Source organism: Octopus sinensis, linkage group LG25, assembly GCF_006345805.1.
Source record: "Octopus sinensis linkage group LG25, ASM634580v1, whole genome shotgun sequence".
Lineage (NCBI taxonomy): Eukaryota > Metazoa > Mollusca > Cephalopoda > Octopoda > Octopodidae > Octopus > Octopus sinensis.
The window spans coordinates 22,721,224-22,736,223 of record NC_043021.1 but is presented as its reverse complement, the minus strand read 5'-3'; positions in this window follow the sequence as shown (position 1 = coordinate 22,736,223).

Here is a 15,000-nt window from a genome sequence, read left to right as displayed (position 1 = left end):
ATCCAATTATGGGTGGCTTATCTGGTATTCTTTGAAGGAATCTATCCAGACTCTGTTTAAAGTTGATGGGATCCTTTTCCTCTTTGATCTCCCTCAGGACAATGTGATAAGTTGTGATTCACTGAGCTTACGAGAGATAGTTTCTAGGCATTTCAATAATCGGCGCTTTGAAATATTCCGTAATTAGCACACAAGGGAAACACATTGCACGCTTACAAAAGGACGCCATCCGCTCACAATCTGTTAGGTAAACAGACAACGAGGTGTTCTTACCCAATGTTCAGATGTGTATATTTCACTGGTCAGGTTTCCTTCTATTACTTCCCTCTTCTGCAACGATTATTTCATTCAGTCACTCCTACAAATTTCCTCCAGTTAATGCGTCGTCCATACATTTATTTATAACCCATATCTTCGATTTTCTTTTCCTATATATTTCTAAATACATTTATAAAACAATTCAGCTATTCATTAATATCCCCATGTAATAATATTTTTTTTTTTCATAATTTCAATTCCCTTCAATATTAATTTTATCGATTCACTCATTCAGCTTTCTTTTTTCCATTCGTTTATTTCTGACATTCTTTAATTCCTCAATACTTCTACTCCTCCATTAGCACCAGCTTCTATATTCATATTCCTCTCTTCCCTAAAATTATTCCACTCATCCGTTCTTTCCTCTACAAGTCTTCATTTAATGATCTATTCTCTTGTAATACTTTATTAATCTATTAACCCATACTTCCCTTATTCTTTAATTCACTGTTTGTTTATTCATTTATCACATTATTTGTTTCATTTTTTAAATTTCTTTAGGCCTACATTCCCTTAAATAAGTTTATTATTCCACACATGTGCTACACTCACCTTTTCCACCTTTCATTTACATTTGCCATTTATTCACCTACTCCTCTCTCTCTCTCCCATATATATATATATATATATATATATATATATACATATATAAGTTCAGCAAAATTTAGATTCAGGTAAATATGGTATCTAACGTAAAGGCACCAGCAATTTACTATGGTATTATCCATATAAATCAAATGGGGTGATTGTAATACTTACATGGTTTAATTAAAGGAAGAAGCATGAAACGTTTGTACTATACTAACTTGGATATCCTTGTGGCTTATTCTGAGTATATATATATATAGATATATATATATGTACTGCTAATTGACAGGGACTAAAACAAACCAACAGCAAACAGTATTGGGCATACACACCAAACAGAAATACACACGCTCACACACACACACACACACACACACACACAAACACACACATACACATACACACAGAAACACACACACACACAAACACACACACACACACAGACACACACACACTCAAACACACACATACACACACACACACACACACACATATATATATATATAATATATATATATATAACACACACACACATATATATATATATATATATATATATATATAAATGAACTGCTTTTAATTTCTATCTAACTAATCTACTCTGAACGTTTCCATCGACCCGGACCTCTAGTAGCAGACTCTTGCCCACATTCTTTCTATTCATTAATTCCTCAATACTAAAACTGTTTAATCTTCCATTCCTTTAAATATTAATTTATTCTTTAATTCAAAGTCATCACACTTTTCTTTTTACCTTCATTCATCATTCCTTCTGCTCCCACTCAATCTTTAGCTTATTTCACTAATGTAATTTTTCAATTATTTATCAGCCAATTTTCGCTCGTTTATACATCAATTCTTCAGCAATTTATTTTTCAATTTCATATATTTTACCGTGTGCTTGTTTCACTCATTGGACTACGTTCATGCTTGAGGACTGACTGTCTTGATGGTTTTAGTTCGACAAATGACCTGCAATATTTATATTTTCAGCTTGGTACTTATTTTATCGGTTTTAGTTTTCGATTAACCTTTAAGTCATGGGGGACCTAGACAAATCAAAGATAGTTGTTAAGCGGTGGAGCGGGATAATTATAGATAATTATAATTTTTTCTATATTCTTTGTCGCAGTTATTTGACTGCGGCCATCTTCGAACACAGAACAAATTTGTACTTATCTTATCGTTCTCATTTGCCGAACACACCAACACCAGATGCCAACCGGTGTGGGGAACTCCATGCAAGGTACGCTTGTCTCTGTTATGTCACATCTACCGTGTGTATTGTTATTGTGAATAAATGGCGATTTAAATCGACAGCCTGTACGTAGCAAATTGTATTTCAATACCCTTCTACATTTTATTAATATTTTACCTATAAATGTCTAAATTTGCTAGCCATTCTATTATTAAAATTATCATTAATTATGTTAATGATACTCATATATATATAGACGTAGGAGAGGCTGTGTAGTAAGTAATATATATATAGGACGGGCGTCTATCAGTTTCCGTCTGCCAAACCTACTCATAAATCTCTGGTCGATCATAGTGGAAGGCAATAGTGGAAGACATTCTCCCGATATGGGCCTGAAATCAGAGCTATGTAGTTTGGAAACAAACATCTTATGCGATGTTTCTCCTATTTTCCGTCTACCAAACTCTCTCAATATATTGTTCGGCTCGGGGCAAAGTCACATGGACAGGTGCTCATGCAATAGGGTCTAACACAAGATATCATGGATAGAGAGCTAGCTCCTCAATGACCCATCCATTGCTTCATTTATTTATTCGCTTAATTATACACCGAATATGCATATGTTCAACGCACAGTTATAACGGGAAATTAAATCAGTGATGCGGGTTTCTACCACCTAATACCATGGTTTAAACCTGTGTATTGATCGTATAGCATTGGTAAAATGTGACAAGAACGATATAAATACCCCAATAATTCAAAACCTTAAATTTTATTTTCTTGAAATATATTTGGAAACAGATATCCACAACTATATGTCGCGTAGCGTATCCTCTATTTTCATTTATATCGAGTACATTGGATATACGTGATACCAAGTTCAAAATACAATTTTCTTTTATTAGGGGATATGATCAAGCAAAGTTTTGGCTTGCCAACATAGCCCACATCAGCGAATACTTTTATTAACTGAACCCATAAAGAGAAATCTTGTTAGATTTCGTGCCCACGCTGGATTTCCTTTTAACCAAAGAAAAGCATAATAAGGTCGAAACATCAGTGTGCAAAAGTATGCCTAGGCCAATGAATTCAGTGTCTTACGAACACGCATTGTGCTGAATATGCAAAGGGTTTTCTCCAATGACGAAATACAAAAGCAAATTGCATATTCACATTCAGATCTGTTATATCATCTTTTAAATTTGTTAATCTTGCTTGGAAATTAAAAACGAAAAAAAGGGATTGTGACAATCAGTCAGGCAGTTTTTATTTCTCAAAAGCAAAAATCAAAAAGCACATTGAAATCCCGACTAACATGTCTACAAATTTTCCGTAGTAGTCTACTTGGAACTACAATGTTATAAGTATAACTTAAATGCTAGCGTGGCAGGATGTCACTTAAAGAATGTTAGGTTGTTATTTCTTGTAAATTGAGCTTCCACATAGAAGCTGCAACACTTTCTTGACGCTCCTTGATGAATAATTTATAAGTACTGTACACGTTTTAAGCGATTTTTTCCAGCAGCAACGAGTTTACCCAGAAGGACATTTTTACTTGAATTACACTTGTGTCTAGACAAGATGTTTTTAGTGTTTCTTCTATCCTCTGTTTAACGGCACGGAAACTAGAAATCAAGACTATCGTACAACTATTCGTCCATCAGAATAAAACAAAATCAAAAATGAATAAAAAGAATAAAAAATTCTTCTGGAAGTCGTCAATAATAACAGAGTAGAATGCAATATCGAATTCCACTGTGTCTCATCACATACTTGTTCATACGGCAGATAATTGTAATAGAGTGGTACAAATTTCATCACCTACGAAACTATCTTTCTGCTTAAAATAACATCAAAACACATGATAACTTCGAATTTTGTTAATATTGATTCAGTTTGGGTAAACGTCAGCGATCGAAATGTAAAAGGAAATATAACAAGAGCAACAATAAAAAAAGTAATAAAGAATCAGAGGATCGTGTGTTGTATACTTATAACCAGCAAGCGAAGTGAATTAGATTGAAGCAAAAATTAAAACCGCTCACTGGGAGTTTATTGGTTGATTAGATTATAAAGTCTGTGTTTATGAAGATTGATTTAATCCTACTGGACTGAATATAAAACAATTTAAATGATGAGCAAACCAGAGAAAGCCACTACCAATTTTCCCAGCCTGTTAAAAAAAAGTATCAACTAAATCGCCCTCATAAAATACCCTACACTCGTAAAAGGTTCAGACACATTATATAATGCGGTTCTAGAAACAACGAAAACAGTTCTTGAGATAGATACGGCAACAACCCCTGCTTTTGACGTCGGAACTTATCTAGAGACCCCCTTGTTCGCAGCTCGGTGGTTTATGGTGTATACTTATTTTATATGTGAGTACTTTTGAAGCTGCTTAGAATTGCTTAATCTTGTCGACTCCCACGGGAGACAGACACGTCAGCTGCATCACTTGCTTCCATCAAATGCTTCTCTTCTCAGCCTGCTTTTTCAAAGTTAGCTTAATTTAACCGAGCAAAATGCAGATTATTTCATTAATAAAGCCTTTGAAAGGGCCTGATATCTTCATGAAACCACACAAAATCAAATGGCTAAGGCATGCTCCGAAACAAACATAGAATAGAGTCAACTGGGAATAATTGCAGTTTAGATGACAATGGAGCAGAATTTGACTCCTAACGGACAGTTGATGAAATTCTGGACTATAAATTGAATTGTAAGAATGTCCGGATGCCATAGAGTTTTATCCAAGAAAAATCATTACCGTATTACGCGATATTTCACTACCCTAGCCATTTGCCTGTTTATCTTAAAGAGAACGTTTCTTGGAAATATTTTAACACAAAGACTACGTAATCGGTTCAATAATTAATATTGTGTATAATTTAGCTTCATTCCGTTCTCATATTCATTATCAAGGCGTGGAGGCACAATGGCTCAGTGGTTAGGGCAGCGGACTCGCGGTTGTAGGATTGCGGTTTCGATTCCCAGGCCGGGCGTTGTGAGTGTTTATTGAGCGAAAACACCTAAAGCTCCACGAGGCTCCGGCAGGGGATGGTGGTGATCCCTGCTGTACTCTTTCACAACAACTTTCTCTCACTCTTACTTCCTGTTTCTGTTGTACCTGTATTTCAAAGGGCCGGCCTTGTCACTCTCTGTGTCACGCTGAATATACCCGAGAACTACGTTAAGGGTGCACGTGCCTGTGGAGTGCTCAGCCACTTACACGTTAATTTCACGAGCAGGCTGTTCCGTTGATTCGGATTAACCGGAACCCTCATCGTCGTAACCGACGGAGTGCTTCATCAAGAAATAGACATTTCCAGAACTTTTCAGATGTTTCTCACTTCCAATAAAACTTCGACATGACTGCCAGGGTCGTTACATCTTTCCTAAGTACCCATCACACATCCCCCTGTATTACTATACCCCCTTGTTACAACTCGTATTCCTATTCTTCTGTAAGTATTCATCTGAGCATCGCCAGTCCCTACTCCAGGTCAGTAAGAACGATTTACTGAGGTGATACAGACTACTCGCTTATGCATGTACCAACACAACCTTATGCATACCCAGAAACTCTCAGCTAAATGATACCCTTGTGATTTACGGCTAATATCAAAATACCTTTTACTTTAGTTTACTTACTTTTACTTTTTTCAGTCATTTGACTGCGGCCATGCTGGAGCACCGCCTTTAGTCGAGCAAATCGACCCCGGGACTTATTCTTTGTAAGTCCAGTACTTATTCTATCGGTCTATTTTGCCGAACCGCTAAGTGACGGGGACGTAAACACACCAGCATCGATTGTCAAACAATACTAGGAGGACAAACACAGGCACACAAACATGTACACACACACTTATATATATATATATATATATATATATATATATATTATGTGAAATAGAAAGATGAATAATCTTGTAGTAGATTAATCAAAAGTTTAACCGATACCTTAGTAGCAAAAATCACAGCAGTAAACAGCACGGTTGGAGGTACAACCATCTGGCGTTGCAACCGTGCGTTGGTGCGGATAATTGAAATTAAAACATTATTGGTGAATTGAAGAAATGGAGCTGAACGCAGATTGAATAAAACGATTTCTGTTCAATCTGCGTTCAGCTCCATTTCTTCAATTCACCAATAATGTTATATATATATATATTATATATATATATATATACATATATACGACAGGCTTCTTTCAGTTTCCGTCTACCAAATCCACTCACAAGGCATTGGTCGGCCCGGGGCTATAGCAGAAGAAACTTGCCCAAGATGCCACGCAGTGGGACTGAACCCGGAACCGTGTGGTTGGTTAGCAAGCTACTTACCACACAGCCACTCCTGCGCCTATAAGATGTAAAACGGAAAGGAAACACGTTTCTTCAAATGTGAAATAAATATATTATAGTGCTTCCATTTCACTTAAAACAGAAATACACTAAATCAATTTATTTGACCGAATGACTTATGATTTTTGGAAATTAATTTTGAATATCCCTCCTGAATTTAAATTTGATAACGATTTTGTATTCAGGCATAACATTTACTAATTTTTTTTCTTAGAAAATTTAAGACGTAATATGAAACTATGGAGAAATTTCAAGCACTTGAAAACATGAAAAATAGAAACTTAATGCGCGGATGATAAATAAATGCTAGCTGTGTCAATAAACGATGAGCCAAATCTCTATATCGATCTTAACAACATGTCTGAAAAATACTTTCTTCTGATGAACCAATCTTTGTTGAAGATGATGGAAAGATTCTTCAATGAAAATCTTCTTGATCAGAACATCATTTATGCGTACTTAACGACCATACTGTAGTTGGATAACAATCAGCGTTACTACATCTCCTTGAATTTCCCAACGGTTCACCAGAAAATTATAGTAAGGAATTTATTCAGTATTTGACTAACATCAAATTTTTTGACGAATTCTGCAAATATAGATATAATTCGTGAAATAGTTGCTATATTTTACACGAAATCAATAATTATTCTACGTTCGAGACATGCTAAATTTCTATGCGATGCAAGAAAAAAAGATAGACATCTTTGTGGAAATATCTCTGACATCTTCCACTTCCCTATTCTCTCTTTCTCTCATTCACTCTTTCTCTCTCTCTCTCTCTCTCTCTCTCCCTCTCTTTGTCCCTATTCCTCACGTGGATGTAACAAGAAACCTCCTCACTCACATTAAAATTCTCAGTTTTCGAACGCTTTGTTGAGATATTTCTCAGACAGTCTCACGTGCATTGAAACTTAATCATAATATTATTGATAATCCTCAATTCCTGTCTCTTGCTCAATAAAATTGGAACAACAATGAACTTTATTGAACGCTGCAACGGTTTTGATACAGCTAGCAGAAATATTTGGAGAAGATTTAATTCTAAACGCAAAAACCTAGAATAGTTATTTCAACAATTTATATAAGCATATCCAGACAGTTTTCAAAACTTGAGCTCTATAGCACTTAAAGTTTACAAAGCAGACATATATCTTATACATTCATCTACAGACATTTTTATAGTGACAACTTTGCATCATATATATATATATATATATATATATATATATAAATATATAAATAAAGCTGAAGTTGTCTCTGTATGGCAGGTTTGGTAGCCTTCAACTAACACTATCGCCTACGAGAGCCTGCTGCGCAAGTTGTCCAAAGTTGGGAGTATGATAGAAGAAGGCTTTCTCTTCATTTCAGCGAAGAAAAAATTCACATCGGACCATGTTGAAACCAAAAATTATTTACATCAAAAAGGTGCTTTCTTTTTTCTATGAAAATCCTTAATTTTTGCGATCTTTTGACTGCTGTGTCGTCATTTTTCTGTGCATTTGAACCAGAAAAATGTTCACTTTAAGAGGATAACAAGCTACATAATACCAAATTTTTACTTTTCAAAAATTCCAATTCTAAAGGGTAGAAACAAACCCGAGCAACGCCGGGCGATACTGCTAGCATATATATATATATCACCGTGATCACCCAGACTATCAGTTGTTGCTACACATCGGTGGTCACAATGCGCTTCGCATTGATTTAGCCTTCAAATGATGCCACCCCGCTGACTAAGTGAGCAGGCCAACAGAAGAAAGAGTGAGATAAATTTGTGGCGAAAGAGTACAGCAGGGATCGCCGCCGCCCCCCTGTCGGAGCCTTGTGGAGCATAGGTTTTTTTTCGCTCAATAAACACTCACAACGCCCGGTCTGGGAATCGAAACCGCGATCCTACGACCGCGAGTCCGCTGCACTAACCACTGGGCAATTTCGCCTCCACAAGTGTGAATTATATCTATACTAGCAGTATCGCCCGGCGTTGCTCGGGTTTGTAAGGGAAATAACTATATAAGTATTTTTAGAGATGTAAAGTATAGTAGCCATCTCAATATGGCTAACCACAAAGGGGGGGTGTTACTGTAGATTTTTACGTTCTGAGATATAATAATACATTTTTAGAGAGTTACTTCCCTTATATAATTGCAAAAAATGCATTAAAAATGGGAAAAATGATGGTAATTTTTTTTTAAATCGTAGATTCATCGTAGACGCGCGCTAATACCCAGAAGGGCTCGATATGAATCACGACTATAAGGTAACCGCTTTTGGTTACACTGCACCGCAAAATGTGGGAGTAGTTCGGAATCTAAATCGTAGGAGACAGACAGCACATAACCTCACTTTTATATATAAAGATATATATATGTGTGTGTGTGTGTGTGTGTGTGTGTGTGTGTGAAAGTGTATCTAAAGTTTTGCGTATAAGTGTAAATATGTCTGTGTTCACGGGCGTCTAAATAGTTACACGAACACCTACAGATGTTAACATTTGTATATATATTCTGTTTAAATCTTCACTTCATCTCACTCTCTCTCTCTCAATAGATTTCTAACTATACATCAATAAAATAAATATGTATCTTCGCAAACAAGTATATACTTTATTCTCATACGTATTAGCCAGGAGCTGCAAACATACATTCGCAGTACATAGCATTTTTCCTACACTTGCACGACGCCAGTTCATATTACATTCAATAATGAGGCTATTATACATTTATACCTTATTATAGATTGCCCTCAGGTGATATTGGAAAGAAGGAAAGAATTGGTAATTGATAAACACCTCACACTGCTGAGATTTGCCACTCCGTGTATATAAATGAAACCATGCAAACCGCCAACGTAGCATTTCAACTGATGTTGACGAAAGATGATTATTATGTGGTTTTGTGCATCTCTCCCGTATCTTCATTGGAGATTCTGCTCTCATAATCGAGTTTTGCATATATACAGTAATGCCTCGATATACAAGTAGTGGAGGCGCAATGGCCTAGCGGTTAGGGCAGCGGGCTCGCGGTCATAGGATCGCGGTTTCGATTCCCAGACCGGGCGTTCTGAGTGTTTATTGAGCGAAAACACCTAAAAGCTCCACGGGGCTCCGGCAGGGGATGGTGGTGATCCCTGCTGTACTCTTTCACCACAACTTTCCCTCACTCTTACTTCCTGATTCTGTTGTACCTGTATTTCAAAGGGCCGGCCTTGTCACTCTCTGTGTCACGCTGAATATCCCCGGGTACACGTGTCTGTGGAGTGCTCAGCCACTTACACGTTAACTTCACGAGCAGGCTGTTCCGTTGATTCGGATCAACCGGAACCCTCGTCGTCGTAACCGACGGAGTGCTTCCAATCCGATATACAAGTTAATGTGCTTCCTTAAGTGAAAATACTTTCCAATAATAGCAATGTTAAAAATAGTAATCCGTTCCTACTAAAATATTTTACATATAAAATTTATAATAATCGTAAATAAATGGCAATGAGACAACGGAAGAATGTGAAGAATATTTTATGTATAGAAAAAGGAATGTCAAGATCATTTAAAATAATGTTAAAAAATAAATCATTATTATAATTGTTTTCTGGGTCACAGTCACTCGAACTAGGTCGGACATACCATCATTTGTAGACCAGATCGCTGATTCACAAGCACTCGTAGCCGGACTTGTAGATATATTTTTAATAAACAAGTTTAACGTTGTTTGCTTAGAAACCTTTTTATTTTTTGTTCTACAACTTTCTCGTTGACACGCAGAAGCATTTGTTACGGGAGTAGAAAATTTTGCATTTTGTTCAAAATTTGGATTTTCTGCTTTAAAAGGTTTAATAAAAAATAACTATTTAATCAATAGTGTATTCACCCTTGTTGTTTACGTTCAACACGATTTTCAATACCTCGTTGGTAGAAATCACCCGATTTCGACAAGAAAAATTGATCCAACCAAGTTCTCAATTCTGCATACGTATTGAACGAAACTCCGCGCAAACCATTTGAAAGAGATCGAAAGAGGTGGAAATACTTTGGTGCCAAATCAGGAGATTACGGTGGGTGCTGCAGCACTTCCTAGCCATGCCTTTGAATAGCTTCCTTGGTCATATTGGCGATATGAGGGCGGGCATTGTCGTGCAGCAGAAAAACTCCATGCTGACGATCATGTCTATCCTCTTGAAGAGACGTGTTGAGTCGTCCCATCTGTTGAACATAGAATTCTGGGTTGACCGTTTGGTTCCATTTAAGCAATTTTTGTTGTTGTCACTTAAAGCATGCGGAACCCATGCTCTATACATCTGAAACTTTCTCATCGCGTGAAGATGCTTTTCTATAGCAGTGTAGGAGCATTCCTTTTTTTCTGCCAATTCCCTTGTCGTTTGACAAGAATTTTCGTGCAAAAGTTGGTATAATCGCGTTTTAACGAACTCTGGACGGCCAGAATGAGGTGTGTCTTTGAGATAAAAATGTCCATATTTGAACTTCGCTTACCAATCACGAGTGGTTCTTTCAGCTATGGCACCCTCTCCATACACAGCACAAATGTCGTGAGCAGCTTTTCCGGCCTTAGAACCTTGATTAAAACAAAAAGGTGTCAAAAATGCTCGTTTTTCTTAAATTGACATTCCATTTAAATGACCTAAAAATAACGAAAAATTAATTAAAATTAGCTAGAAAAAAAAATATATATAATTCTAAAATGATTCAGAAATAGAATTCTCGAAAAAAATAAAGATTCCAATTTTTAAAAACGCAATAAATTCCCAAATTTAAAAAAACCGCGGGAACTTAGTTGACAACTCTCTCTCTCTCTCTCTTTATATACACACACACACACACACATATATATATGTATATTTAGCGCTGGCACAAATCTATTAACCTTTAGTAGAGTGATAATGTAAACACAATGGAAATTGTGCCTCAATGGACGATGTTGCTTACTTACACGGCTGCTGGTTGACTGTCTGGCTTGATCGGCCTATCTTAGTGCATTCTTTTCTATTATAGGATATATCATACACGCCAAAGCCATGGGATTTCTTTACGTTTCTTGCACTATTCGCAGTAATTTTCTCACTGCCTAAATGTATAAGATATCGCATCTTCACACATGTGAAATTCAACTTCACGTCGTCTTTGCTATTCAAACAGCGCATTTTGATGCTTTTCCATAATTATCGTATTTAAGAAGTGCGTGAACGTGTCTAAGTTTATCTGGATATTTGGTAGAAAGTTGTAAATATCTAACTCATTCGTTTTTCTAAGGATCTTAGAACTGTTATTGCCTCTGACAAATGAATCCCTCGTTAAACTAAAATATTTCAAGAACAACTCCCATAAACGAGACCTATGGAGAAACAGATTCGGATTCAGCTAATGTAATAACATTAGTTTGAATAAATACAGATATAAAAGTATTCACACATTTGAGTTTATGGAACAATGCAAAGGCATTTATGGTGTGGTTCGCTAATGACCAATACAACGATGAAAGCATATTTATTCAAATTTATAATATTGTTAAATGGCAAGCTGGGAAATACACGTAAAAGCCACATAATCCTTAATTCACTATAACATTGACAGAGATAGCCTTTAATCGCTTGATTAACCTTCTTGATCCAACATTCAAACGTTGCTCAAATGAATGAGTACCCTATGTCGTGAAAGAAAATGCATAAGACACATAAAGGCTTTGTTGAATGTAGTCGGCGGTGCATTATCTTAAACGGGATGGGCATGATTGGAACACCTTGAAATATTGTTCTCGTAAATGTGAACTGACCTGGTGCTTAACAACGATAATGTCATGCCTAAATAAGAAAATCTATTTTATTAAGTACGTTTGAAAATACCTTACGGTGTGTGAGGAGTCGTGTTGAGTAAAATGAAAATAAAAAAAAGAGAAGCATTCTGGAGGTTGCTACAGAATGGCCGTCTTAGATGGTGCAGGTATTAATTTATATTTAGGCACACCTCAGTTAAACTTAAAGAAAGCTGCAATTACCTTTTCCTTATTAGATTTGGTATACGTAAGTGTGGAGGTTTTAAAAAGCACTGATTTGACACAGTCAATCAAATCCGAAACGTAAGTTCGTACGAAATAATAGGATCACCGAAAGCATTTACAGATTCCTCTTCCCAAAACATTGCTGCGGATCTAATATGAACATATGAAGCGGATTCTATTCGGGCAGTAATATCAAAAATGACTCGCGAAATAAGATCTTGTTCACATGCCATTATATTTAAGAAAGCAAGGTCATATCGAAATACGTAATCTAGGGTTATATAAACGATGTTGAAATAAAGATAATGCAAAAAGTGGGACAGTATTTCTCGATAAATCTCCGTGTTTAACCCTTTAGCACTTAAACCGGTCATATCCGGCCAAAAGTATTCTGCCCGTTTTATGTTCAAACTGGCCAGATCTGGTCTCTCACACCAACCCTACAATGTCATTTTAAAAATTAACCACCACCTCATCAAAATCTCATAGCTACAAGATAATGTATGATTAGTTCAAAACAATGTTGATGAAGAAGCATTAATTTTGGCAGAATAATGTGAACACTAAAGGGTTAAGGCAGATTTAAGTTTAAACAAGTATATGAAAAAACCACAAAAAACGAATACAACGAAAACATCTCAATGAATAGCGTACAAATGAAAGCGTAAATGGAAAAAATGAATTTATGAATATATAAATCAAAGCAGATTTAACTCTGTAGCATTTTCTACCGGCCCAGGTATTTTAACTCTTCTCTGGTCAAACTGGTTATGTCTATCTCACAGCTACTTTATAAAGACATTGTTAAATTAAGCAATGGCACCATCGTAGTTTGCAATGTTGGAGATAATGCGTGATTAATTCAAAACAACGTGAATAAATAAGAATTGTATATGACAAAACAAACTGAATGCTAAAGAGTTAAATCGAAATGTTAATAAACAATTAATGTTTAGTGTATCTTAATACGTGATACTGATAAACTGCAGATTACAGTATGAACTATCAACGTATTATAAATATTCTACAGAGAATGCTAGAGATCATCATCATCATCGTTTAACGTCCGCTTTCCATGCTAGCATGGGTTGGACGGTTCAACTGGGGTCTGGCAAGCCCGAAGGCTACACCAGGCCAGTCAGATCTGGCAGTGTTTCTACAGCTGGATGCCCTTCCTAACGCCAACCACTCCGAGAGTGTAGTGGGTGGTTTTATGTGCCACCTACACAGGTGCCAGACGAGGCTGGCAGACGGCCACGCTCGGATGGTGTTTTGTATGTGCCACCGACACAGGTGCCAGACGAGGCTGGCAGACGGCCACGCTCGGATGGTGTTTTTTATGTGCCACCGACACAGGTGCCAGACGAGGCTGGCAGACGGCCACGCTCGGATGGTGTTTTTTATGTGCCACCGACACAGGTGCCAGACGAGGCTGGCAGACGGCCACGCTCCGATGGTGTTTTGTATGTGCCACCGACACAGGTGCCAGACGAGGCTGGCAGACGGCCACGCTCGGATGGTGTTTTTTATGTGCCATCGACACAGGTGCCAGACGAGGCTGGCAGACGGCCACGCTCGGATGGTGTTTTTTATGTGCCACCGACACAGGTGCCAGACGAGGCTGGCAGACGGCCACGCCCCGATGATGTATATAGATGCATGGAAATATTAAGATGCATCGATTATAAAGAAAATTACGTCATACATCATTTATATGTTCTATCACAATGCAGCTAAAGAAATTCAGTAGTTCCTTGAGCGCTTACACACATACATGGAAAAGGAGAGTGAGTGAGAGTTAGAGACAGTATAAGAGAGTGATTAGCTGTCGGTTAGATGGCGGATCTAGAGATATATTGGAAGTTGATAAATAAATGTATGAAGTTTTGTAACGTCTCATATACGAGTATTTTAAACGACAAATACGTAGTGAAATGTGAACGTCCATGCACAGCAATGTTGTGTATACGAGTCTATCTCTCCGTCAGTTTCGTTTGTGAGTATTTTAGGTCTTCGATTAATACGGTGGCCAAACGAAAAATATTTGGCATCGTAAGGGCTCGTTATACCCCAGGCGCAACTTCCGTAGATGTAACTGTCAGGGACGCATAATTAATTTCAAAGCGGTTCCTTACACACAAATAAAGATACCGCCGGTTATTCGAACCAGATGTTTTCGATGAATTTTTACATAAAAGAATAAACCAGGGGCCTGTCCGACCTTCTAGCAAAGGGTTAACACCAAATTACCAGGCCGTTGGATAGAATAAGGAATCTTATTTCTGTCGCTAAGTACTTGAAATATTTGACGTTCTTTTATACACTTGCGCACTTATACATATCTAGATGTATACTTAAATACACACACACACACATATATACACAAATATAAAATTGCACATATATAAATATGTGTATGTGTATATATATATATATGTAGTGTGTGTATGTGTGTGTGCGTATGGGACTACGTGTATGTGTATAAATGTATATATATAATATATATATATCTGTGTGAATACGT